This window comes from Triticum aestivum, chromosome 6A (assembly GCF_018294505.1).
Source record: "Triticum aestivum cultivar Chinese Spring chromosome 6A, IWGSC CS RefSeq v2.1, whole genome shotgun sequence".
Lineage (NCBI taxonomy): Eukaryota > Viridiplantae > Streptophyta > Magnoliopsida > Poales > Poaceae > Triticum > Triticum aestivum.
Genome location: NC_057809.1, coordinates 18163140 through 18174388, shown reverse-complemented (window position 1 = coordinate 18174388; position 11249 = coordinate 18163140). Strand labels below are relative to the sequence as shown.

Here is an 11249-nt window from a genome sequence, read left to right as displayed (position 1 = left end):
TTTGCCACATAATATTGATGCCATATGAGCGCAACATGCCAAGTTTCATGTACTTCAGTCTTTATTTGAATTTCTTGGAATTTAAATAGCAATAAATTCCATGTTCGGAGTCAAGTCTTGCCCCCCTAAGGTGTAAATTCGCTTTTCTTTTCTTGGATAAGGACCTAGAAATAGAATAATGACCAAAAATATGATTTTAACCCATTTTTTAAAACAAATCATGCACTTGCAGTACAAATTTACTTATATGCACTATGACTAACAATGCAGTTAATGACTTAAATATAGCAATGGATCCAAAAATCACAAAGTTTGACATGTGTAATGTCATGGTGTATCTTGAGCTAGAAAGAGTTTCAAGCTCAACCGATGAAATAACCGCAACTTTGCCTTCAAACTTGACCCATTCCCCCTCTAGAAACCTAGATTCTTCCTCGAAGATTGGCCCGCCTCTAAACAGTGTATGTGATGACTTGTGAAATCTTCTAAAATTTCTACCAGAAAACATTGATTCATATGAGGGTACCATGCTAAGTTTCATGTTTTTCATACTTTATTTGTATTTTTTTCAAATTAAAATAGCAATAACATCTATGCTGTGTTTAGTCTTGGGACCCCGAGGTGTGGTATTCATTCAATTAGGAATGACTGGAATCAGGACCGAGGATATAACGTGGGGCCTGATCTTAGGGCATGACGATGGCCTGACTTTGTCTGCAAAATGATTAGCGGATGCTCGGTGATCACCACCAATATGTGATTTTATATATAGTCGTACATACGCGCGTAAACCGGCCAGGCCTGCATTCCTCCATGATTCCCTCCGTAGCCATGTGAGCTTGTAGTCCTAAACACGTCATACGCGTAGTCATCTCCTCGGCTGCAATGGCAACTTGCGCCGGCTCGTCGTTCTCACCTCATTTTGGCTGTTGGCCTGCCTATAAATTCTCCAGCCTCCAGTAAGAAGGTTCACAGACAACCAATATGGCTGGCGTCTCCACCCAAGGGTGGACACGGTCCGGGCCGGTCCGGTCCCGGTCCGAGCCGTCGATTGGACCGGCCGCCGGCGGTCCGGTCCGGACCGGACCGAGCAGTGCAGCGGTCCTGATTTCAGGGACCGGACTGGCGGACGTGAAGCTCGGTGCGGACCGGCGGTCCTCACGATCCCGGCGACGTCCAGTCACTGACACGTGGGCTCAGGATGTCCGACAGGTGGTCGGAGAAGCAGCAACGTGGCCGGAGTCGGAGAAGACGTACTTGATGGCGGCGCGGCGGTGCGAGGGAGAGGAGAGAGAGAGAGAGAGAGAGAGAGAGAGAGAGAGAGAGAGAGAGAGAGGGAGCGGCACGGCCGCGTGGGGGAGAGGGGGAGCAGCCGCGCGAGGGAGCGGCGGCGCGAGGCGGAGGCTCGGCAGCGCGAGGCGAAGGCGCGGTGGCGCTGGGGAGAGGAAGGCGAGGGAGAGGGGGCGGCGCGACTGGTAGCCTTGAGCGTCCCGCAAGTATATTTTAGCAGGTTTTTTCCGTTGCATGCAAATAATTTAGCGCATGCATGGGCCCACGATTTTCCTTGTATGGACCTTGCCGTGATTGGTGGATTAATTCTGACGTGAAGTTAGTCGTGGGATGACACCATGATTGTCGGATCGAATCATTTTTGTTTCTCTCGTTCCTTCTATTTTCTGCATGTTCGTCTGAATAAGAGGAAACTGCGTCATGGGATGGCGTCTGAATAATAGGAAACTGCGTCATAAGAGGAAACTGATTTCTCACGTTAGTGGCAACTAAAAGGAACGAAGCGAGGAATTGTCGTGGAAAGCGCCTAAATTATCGGATCGAATCATGTTTATCTCGTTCTCTCTATTTTCTGTCGACTGATTAAAAAGAAAACAGAACGGTAGGGCGTGACTGCCTCTTGCTCCTGTGTGACTCTCAGATAATCACGGGTGTGATGGCGTCTTCTTTCTATTTTCTGTTCTCTTCTACTCCTTCTGTAAACTAATATAAGAGCGTTTAGATCACTGAAATAGTGATCTAAACACTCTTATATTAATTTACGGAGGGAGTACATCACTGGCGACACGAGTTTTCTTTTTTGTTCGACTGAATAAACGGAAACAAATCAAGGAGGGCCGCGCCCACAAGCGGGAGAAGGACGGCGGGGCGTGGTCGTGGTCACTCAGCGCGCGGATCTCACCGGCCAGAGCGTGGTGGCCGCGATGACGAGGAACGGCCTGCAGCGCGCTTCGGTCCGCTCGGTCGGCTCGGTCAAAGACCGGACCGGTCTGACAAAATTTCGGGCCTAAATTGTGTAACCGGACCGGCTAATTTCTTCAACAGGTCAGGATCGAACGGTCCGGTCTCAAACGGGCCACGAGCGGGCCGAAAAGCCCGCTCGCTCCGTCCAGGCTGGTCCACCAATGACATTGCCCTTGTGCTTGTGGCACTCCTCTCCGTGCTCGTCACGTCCGTCCGTTCTGTGGCCAACTACGACACCTCCGCCGCCAGATCCTACAACTCCGGCTGGCTGCCCGCCAAGGCCACCTGGTACGGAGCGCCCACCGGCGCCGGACCCAACGACAACGGTACGACCATATATATATACACACATTTGCATGCATCACATACGTAGTGCCAACTTACATAGTAATAATGCTGATCTACGGATGGATTTGCAGGCGGTGCTTGCGGCTTCAAGAACGTGAACCAGTACCCATTCTCCTCCATGACGTCCTGCGGCAACGAGCCTCTGTTCGACGGTGGCGCAGGCTGCGGCAGCTGCTATGAGGTACGTACTACTGCATTACTTATCTGACACCCGACAGTGTCAGTTAAATTAGTTGGTCAAATCAACCTACCACGTGCATGCAAAGTATGCATCGTTGACCTGTACGTGTTTCATCCAGATCCGATGTGTCGCCGCCAACAACCCTTCCTGCTCCGGCTAGCCGAGGAGGGTGGTCATCACCGACATGAACTACTACCCCGTGGCCAGGTACCACTTCGACCTCAGTGGCACGGCGTTCGGGGCCATGGCCAAGAACGGCCTCAACGACAAGCTCCGCCACGCCGGCATCATCGACACGCAGTGCAGTTCAGGAGGGTGCGCTGCAACTTCCCGGGCATGAAGGTCACCTTCCACGTCCAGCGTGGCTCCAACCCTAACTACCTCGCGGTGCTCGTGGAGTACGCCGACGTGGATGGGACCGTGGTGCGGATGGAGCTGATGCAGACCAGGAACGGCCGCCCCACGGGGTTCTGGGAGCCGATGCGGCGCTCCTGGGGATCCATCTGGCGGATGGACACCAGCCGCCCGCTGCAGGGGGCCTTCTCCATGCGCATCACCAGCGACTCCGGCAAGACGCTGGTGGCCAACAATGTCATCCCGGCCTACTGGCGGCCGGACAAAGCCTACGGGTCCAACGTCCAGTTCTATTGATTTTGGCTCAATTAATTAGGTGCTTCTCCGATGGATTCCGGTCGAATTGGTGCTCCCGGATTTCTCTTCTCACCAAACGCTACCTATTGTTCATTGTGAGTGATAAGAACTTGTATAATGCAAAGTCTTTAGCAAGGTATATTTGTAAAAAAGGAACCGGTAATTTCTTAAGTATCAGTGTTTATTTGTATTCTAGCACATAAGCTTACTTAGACACCACTGTTATCCGAAAAAGAATCGGGGCTTAAGGAAAACCAGTTTGTATTTGCAAGCTCCTCTACATGGTCCAGATATTGCTAGCTAACTGGATGATCAACATTGTCTGGCCAATGCATGTTGCCGGGCTCTTTTCTAGCTCACTACCCCGTGGATTAGAGCTGCGCAAGACCGAGTAGTGTGTCGGTTTTCTACCTTTGTTTCTATTTTTTTCTCTTTTTGTTTTTTATTTATTTTTATTTCTTTTCTAAAATTACATGGATACTATTTTTAAATCCTTATTTATGAAAATAACACACACATTTTATGCATTCAATTAAACATGGCGAAAACAATTTAATTATGTCTTTTTGCATAGAACACCAGGATATCACCAAACTTCACAAGTGAGTAGAACACTCGACCATTTTTTCTAAGAAAAAAACAGAAATATTTGTATTTGCAAAAAAAAAATTAGTTTTCCTATTCATTCGGGTGTATGTGGATCCATGTTCACCGATCTATTCCGTCATGTTTCATTGACGCCGGTCTTCTCAAAAAATTACTCACGCGATCGGTGCCCTTGCATTCCCCAACAAAGCAGTTAGCATGTCGTCGAGAACAGGGGCAGAGCCAGGATTCAGGCATAGGGGCGGCCAAACGATGGTCAAGCGAGAAAATATTTTTTTCCCTCGCGAACTATCCAATAGTTATATATCCAAGTATATTTTGCATTTAATTTGTCTAGACAGACTTCTTTTCAGCTGGATCGTGTCTAGCTATAGTTTTTTTTTGCAGGTTGTCTAGCTATAGTTAATATTGTCAATAGTTCCACGTATGCGCCAAGTAGACCAAGTGATAATCAAACTAATCTGAAACATGACATGAAATGTCTTGCTACAAAACATTGTCATATGGAAAGAACAATCATTGTATAGCCAAATGGCTGGCTTCTAGCTTGTATTTATACAAATTTAAATGGCAAATCCCCACAAAAATAATATTTGAATGGCAAATCATCACTAATTGTATTAGAACTTTTTTTTGTTGTATTAGGCAAAAGTTTTCAAAATTGCCAGAACACATACCTAGAGAAATAAATCTAGCCTCTGCTCATCCCCTTTGTCTCTAGGTAGAAGTAGATTGGCTGGTCGTTGTTGGCATACTCTAGGCAACCGTCACTGCTCACCGATTTTTCAGATCCAAGCTAGAATGATTGCGGGTGCGTATGCCCTAGTATGGTGATGCATCACAAATCACATAGCCAAAATAATAAAAATCGGATGAATAAGTTCGAAACGATACAAGATGTGAATTGAGAGAGATTAGTAGAAAGTGTGATGTGTTAACCTTGCTATTTCATTGGCTACATCCTCAAGAATCGACGAGCAGCAGCTTGTGCGTTGTGCCGCCGTAAGAGTCAGATAGTGAGTGGGAAGAGCAGGAGGCTGGCATGCGGCAAGGGCACAGGACGGCGGCCGCGCGGTCATTGTCTACATCCTGAAGAATCCACGCACGCGCTAATCATGGGAGATAATGCCCGACGCGCAAGACACAAGAGAGAACAGTTGCCCAATTGGATGTTGTCATGGACCTGAAAACGTTTCACTATTGGGCTTTGACATGGGCTTTTTTCATTTTTCTAGAATTGACGTCAAGATAGGGGGGGGAGTATTGTGTACGTTTCACTATCGCTAATTATATAGCATATAGTCAAAGTTCGCTAGATCGTTAGGGGGGCAGGCCCCTGCTCGCCCCCTTTGTCTCCGCCACTGGTCGAGAAGTCCAAGCCAAGCAGTACACATGCTACTCTGACACAAATTACATCAGAGCCACAAAGACCGACAAGGCACGATGACAAGGGCACGCGTGGCTAGCGCAAAAGCTATGTCCTGAGCATCGTGTGTTTCTATGAGGGCACGGGCTCCGCCACCAACCACCCGCACACCTCTGTCATCATGCATGGTGAACGTGAAGAGAATCTGACCACCTGGCTGAACTAGAGGTATCTCACGGTGTAATTCGCGGGAGTAATTAATCAGGAGCCATCCGAGACCCTGTGAATTAGCAGCACTAGTAGAAAAAGGGTCAAACGTGAAGCACATTAGTGCCGGTTTGTATTGGAGCCGGCACTAATGTGCACATTAGTGCCGGTTCGTGGCGAACTTTTAGTACCGGTTCATGCCACGAACCGGTACTAAAGAGGCTATGTCATCCTGCGGTTAGGCTATGGCCCCACCATCACCATTTAGTGCCGGTTCGTACCACGAACCGGTACTAATGAGCGGTGCCGGTTTATGGCAAGCTGTTTTTAGTCCCACCTCGCCAAGAGAGAGGCAATATGAGCGGTTTATAAGCCGTGAGTGCACAGACAATGACGAAGAGTTGCAATGCTCACCTACATGTTGATTTGCTTCAAGCCTTGCGGAATAGTATAGATTGCACTGAGCTATGTGCAGTGGCTTAGTGCAATCTACACTATTCCGAATGGCTTGAAGCAAATTAACCAGCATTGCACCTCTTTTTTTATTTTTAATAACTTATTTAAACTCCGGACTTCTTTTGTGTTTAGTATGCAGCATTTAAAGCTTGTTATGCCTCAAGGTTGTTGTGGTTTGGAAATTATGGATTTGACAACCATGAATCATAGCTTTTTGTGTAAGTGACTTGGGAAACTCAAGTTTGGCAAACTCTATTGACTAGTAGAAAAACGGTCAAATGTGAAGCACATTATAGTGCTGGTTTGAATTTGAGCCGGCACGAATGTGATCATTAGTACCGATTCCAACGGCTAGGCGGGCTGCTACCATTAGTACCGGTTCGTTGCCAATCTTTAGCACCGATTCATGGCATGAACCGATACTAATGTGCATCCCACCAATCAGGAAGAATCACACGGATCGTGTGTTTCTTTCTAGCTCTTGCGAGTCGTTGGATCAAGGGTGTGTTTCTTCCTAGCTCATGTGAGTCGTTGCATCGAAACTATCACAATCACTTTGTGAGCCAGATGACCCTATATATAGCCCATCTCTCGCCTTCGTCCCTGCATAAGTCTTTCAGTTCATCGACTACATACATCTACCAGTTCATCGACTGCATACATCTATCAGTTCATCGACTGAATACAAATCATTCGGATTCGCCATCATACGCCCAACCGTACATTCGATATGCATATATATGCATCACGAGCCACGGTAGGGCTGTATGATGGCGATACCGATTGGTTTGTTCTAGATCCGACATAAAAGGTTTGATACAACTTCTTTTTTGTGACATAAGATCTAACATTGTTGCTTCTAGTAGTTCTCTTGATTCCACTAACGATTCTCTTAGCCAAGTTACACTTGAGCAAGAAAATAGCTTATTGAAGGGAAGAATCAAGGTGTTGGTTTTGAACGAAAGTTCAATGCCAATGGAGTTGAGTGGGAAGAAGATCAATACCCCAAAGACAAAGTTTGTTCCTCAACAAGAGAAGTATCCTACTTCCTTCAAGGGGACACAAGCTCAAGATGATCTTCTACATGTTGATTAGCTTCAAGCCTTGCGGAATAGCATAGATTGCACTGAGCTATGTGCAGTGCAGTCTACACTATTCCGAATGGCTTGAAGCAAATTAACCAGCATTGCACCTCTTTTTTATTTTTAATAACTTATTTAAACTCCGGACTTCTTTTGTGTTCAGTATGCAGCATTTAAAGCTTGTTATGCCTCAAGGTTGTTGTGGTTTGGAAATTATGGATTTGACAACCATGAATCATAGCTTTTTGTGTAAGTGACTTGGGAAACTCAAGTTTGGCAAACTCTATTGACTAGTAGAAAAACGGTCAAATGTGAACTCTGTTACATGGCCACACTTCAATGTTTTTTAAACTTATTTGAACTCCGGACTTCTTTTGTGTTCAGTATGCAGCATTTAAAGCGACGTCATCAATATCCAACATGTTCTGACATCATTTGTTGTTTTTCGGTCATTTACCTAGCTAATTGTTTAGAGAGCTAAATGACCGTGAAATTGAAAATCAGTACAAAATGAATCCTGAAAATGTTGAAACTTGGCATGGTATCATCATATCACCCGCATAGCATGCGCGAAAGAGTAGAGAGGGTCACGGCAAAAACTGGACGCACTTCGTGTACAAACTGGACCTACTCTTTCCGAGTATCAGGGTTTCGGACGAGAACTCATCTGTTACATGGCCACTTCAATGTTTTTTATACTTATTTGAACTCCGGACTTCTTTTGTGTTCAGTATGCAGCATTTAAAGGGACGTCATCAATTTTCAACATGTTCTGACATCATTTGTTGTTTTTCGGTCATTTACCTAATTATTTAGAGAGCTAAATGACCGTGAAATTGAAAATCACTACAAAATGAATCCAGAAAATGTTGAAACTTGGCATGGTATCATCGTATCACCCGCATAGCATGCGCGAAAGAGTAGAGAGGGTCACGGCAAAAACTGGACGCACTTCGTGTACAAACTGAACAAATTCTTTCCGAGTATCAGGGTTTCGGACTATGCAAAAATAAGTAATGCAGAAAATAAAAGAACTATACAAAAAAATTACTCAAAAATAAATAGAAGAAAATAAATAATGCAGAAAAAAACTATATAAAAAACTACTCAAAATAAATAAATAAAAATAAGTAATGCAGAAAAGAAAAAACTATATAGCAAATTTGTTGGCGCACTGCCCTGTGGGTCTACCAGACCTAGGGTGTGCAAATGCAGGCCCAGAAGGGCCAGCAGACTCACAGGGCAGCGCGCCCTAATTAATTAGGCCTAGAAGCCTGCTATATAGAGGAGTTCGGAGAGGTAGCCGCGGCTTGGTTTATAAACCAGTGCGACTGCCCTTCACCGGGCGAGGTGGGACTAAATTTTGGGGTGGTAGCGCAAACTCTAAATACAGCAAAAAACAACTAAATGAAAAAAGCCCACCTACTGGGCCACAGCGGCCTGCATACGACTAGAAACCCAACCTGTTGTTGGGCCAGGATGCAGGCCCGCAAGCCCAATAGGCCCCACAGGGCAGAGTAGCAGAGGTAGGCCCAGAAGGCCTGCTTTAGAGAGGAGCTCGAGACTGCAGCGGCGGCGGGGCTTATAAGCAGGTGCAAGTGCCCCTCGGCTAGCGAGGTGGGACTAAACTTTTGTACACCGTGGGTGGCAGCGCACCCCCTTTAGTACCGGTTCGTGGCTCCAACCGGTACTAAAGGGGGGGTCTTTAGTACCGGTTCGTGGCACGAACCGGTACTAAAGGGGTCGTTTCCCGCCGCTTGGCCTGGGGAAAATAGGCCTTTAGTACCGGTTCGTGGCACGAACCGGTACTAAAGGCCAATCCTATATATACAGCACGTACGAAAATTTCAGTTTCAACTCGCCACCTCGTCTCCAACCTCCGCCACGCGCGCCGCTCGATCCCATCGTCGCCGTCCGTCGTCATCGTCGCTGTCCCCGCCGCCGCCCGTCGTCGTCGTCGTCTCGCGCGCTGCCGCCCCGAACGCCGCCGCCGTCCGTCGTCATCGCCGCGGCCGTACGTCTCTCTCTCGCTCCCGGCCGCACACACATACACACACACAACGGCGGCGCCCCCGCCCCGTACGCCGGCGCCCCGCTCGTACGTACGGGGCGGCGGCACCGCACACACACACACATATACCACACATGCACACATCACACGCATACACACATACACACATACGTACACACATATACGTATATATACACACATGCATACACACACACATACACACACAATTTTTTTTACTTATTTTCTGTTTTTTAGAAAAGTTAATTAGATGATCGAATGTTAGATTAATGTCGAATGTTAGATGAATTAGCTAGCTAGATAGAAAAATTGTCGAACTAGAGATTAGAACTAGCTAGTTGAATAATTAATATAACTAGTTTATTTTTAATAAGGAAATTTAGGTATATGAGATTAGAACTAGTTGAATAATTAATATAATTAACTAGTTTATTTTTAATAAGGAAATTTAGGTATATGAGATTAATTAGAACTAGTTGAGTAATTAATATAACTAGTTTATTCTTAGTAAGAAAATTTAGGTATATGAGATTAGAACTAGTTGAGTAATTAATATAACTAGTTTATTTTTAGTAAGAAAATTTAGGTATATGAGATTAGAACTAGTTGAATAATTAATATAACTAGTTTATTTTTAGTAAGAAAATTTAGGTATATGAGATTAGAACTAGTTGAATAATTAATATAACTAGTTTATTTTTAGTAAGAAAATTTAGGTATATGAGATTAGAACTAGTTGAATAATTAATATAACTAGTTTATTTTTAGTAAGAAAATTTAGGTATATAAGATTAGAACTAGTTGAATAATTAATATAACTAGTTTATTTTTAGTAAGAAAATTTAGGTATATAGAAAATTTAGGTATATAATTATTATTTGTTAATGAATTAGATAGAAAAGTTAAATATATAGTAATGTCAATTGAATATATAGTTAGATATATTAATGTCAAATGTTAGATGAATATATATATATTTGGCTAGATATATGTGTTTAATGTTTCACCTATATGAACATAGGAAATGTCATCTGACGACGAAAAAGATTTTATTATGTGCGAACACTGTGAAGACCAGCGCGGCCTGTGCGACCAAAATTTCCTTGTTGATGGTAGGCGCTTCAGCATCAAGCTGGATGAAACATTCAAAGTTGATACAGTAAGTCACTTTGTCAATTATTATTTGAATGCAAAACTTATGCTTCATTTGCTTCAACTTATAATTTTAAATTTTCACTATTCTACTAGCGCAGCCCTTGCCATGCAAGAATTTTTGTCTTGGATAAGATAGGTTTCAGTGCTATAGATGATATGGAGGTAAAGAGAGTTTACTTGAAGACGCAGCATGGGTATACTTTCAACGTCAAATTATATAATGGAGACACATACACCCATTTTGAATGCAAAACTTGGCAAGCACTATGCAAGGCTTATGCATTTGAGCCTGATATGGTTATCACCTTTGATATTCGTCCGGAAGATGATATTGAAGGTAATATAGACATCTGGGTCGATGTGCAAACGCCTCCAGTTCTACCATTTGGTGAGTTTTTCTCAACCATGCATGCATATGTTTATGTCTTTCGTACAGTTTATTCAAAAATAGTTGACAACTATTTTGTATTGTCAGCTTATCTCGGTTTAAGCAAACATGTCCGGCGCTTGGTAGACAGGACCTACTACTGCCCCGGGGCTCAACTAAACTGCGAGGAGATAAGTCATTATGTTTCATGGCTTGAGGATCTTAATACCGTCAAGACAAATTTTTTCCCTACACTTAGAAATGTTAGTACTCAAAACGTGCGACCAATGATGATCGTATTGAACTACGGTCACATCTATAATCAAAAGATGGTAAGATTTTAAATATTTGTCCTTAATTTAGTGCATCTTTTGCATACATTATTTTTGAAGCTAAACTTTCATTGCTTAGTATATTAATTACTATACGATGTTGTTCAACAGGGACTTCCGATGACAGTTGTGCCCCAGTGGATCGAGACAAAAGGTCGCATGTCAATGGTTAGCTTACGACCAAGATTTCCTACATTGCACATGAGTGCATTCAGG

At 44.3% G+C, this 11249-nt stretch overlaps 1 pseudogene; it reads left to right on the top strand.

The window, feature by feature from the left end:
* Positions 1-2213: 2213 nt before the first annotated feature.
* LOC123129324 (expansin-B6-like) lies at positions 2214-3625 on the top strand (annotated as a pseudogene).
* The last annotated feature ends 7624 nt before the right edge of the window (positions 3626-11249 follow it).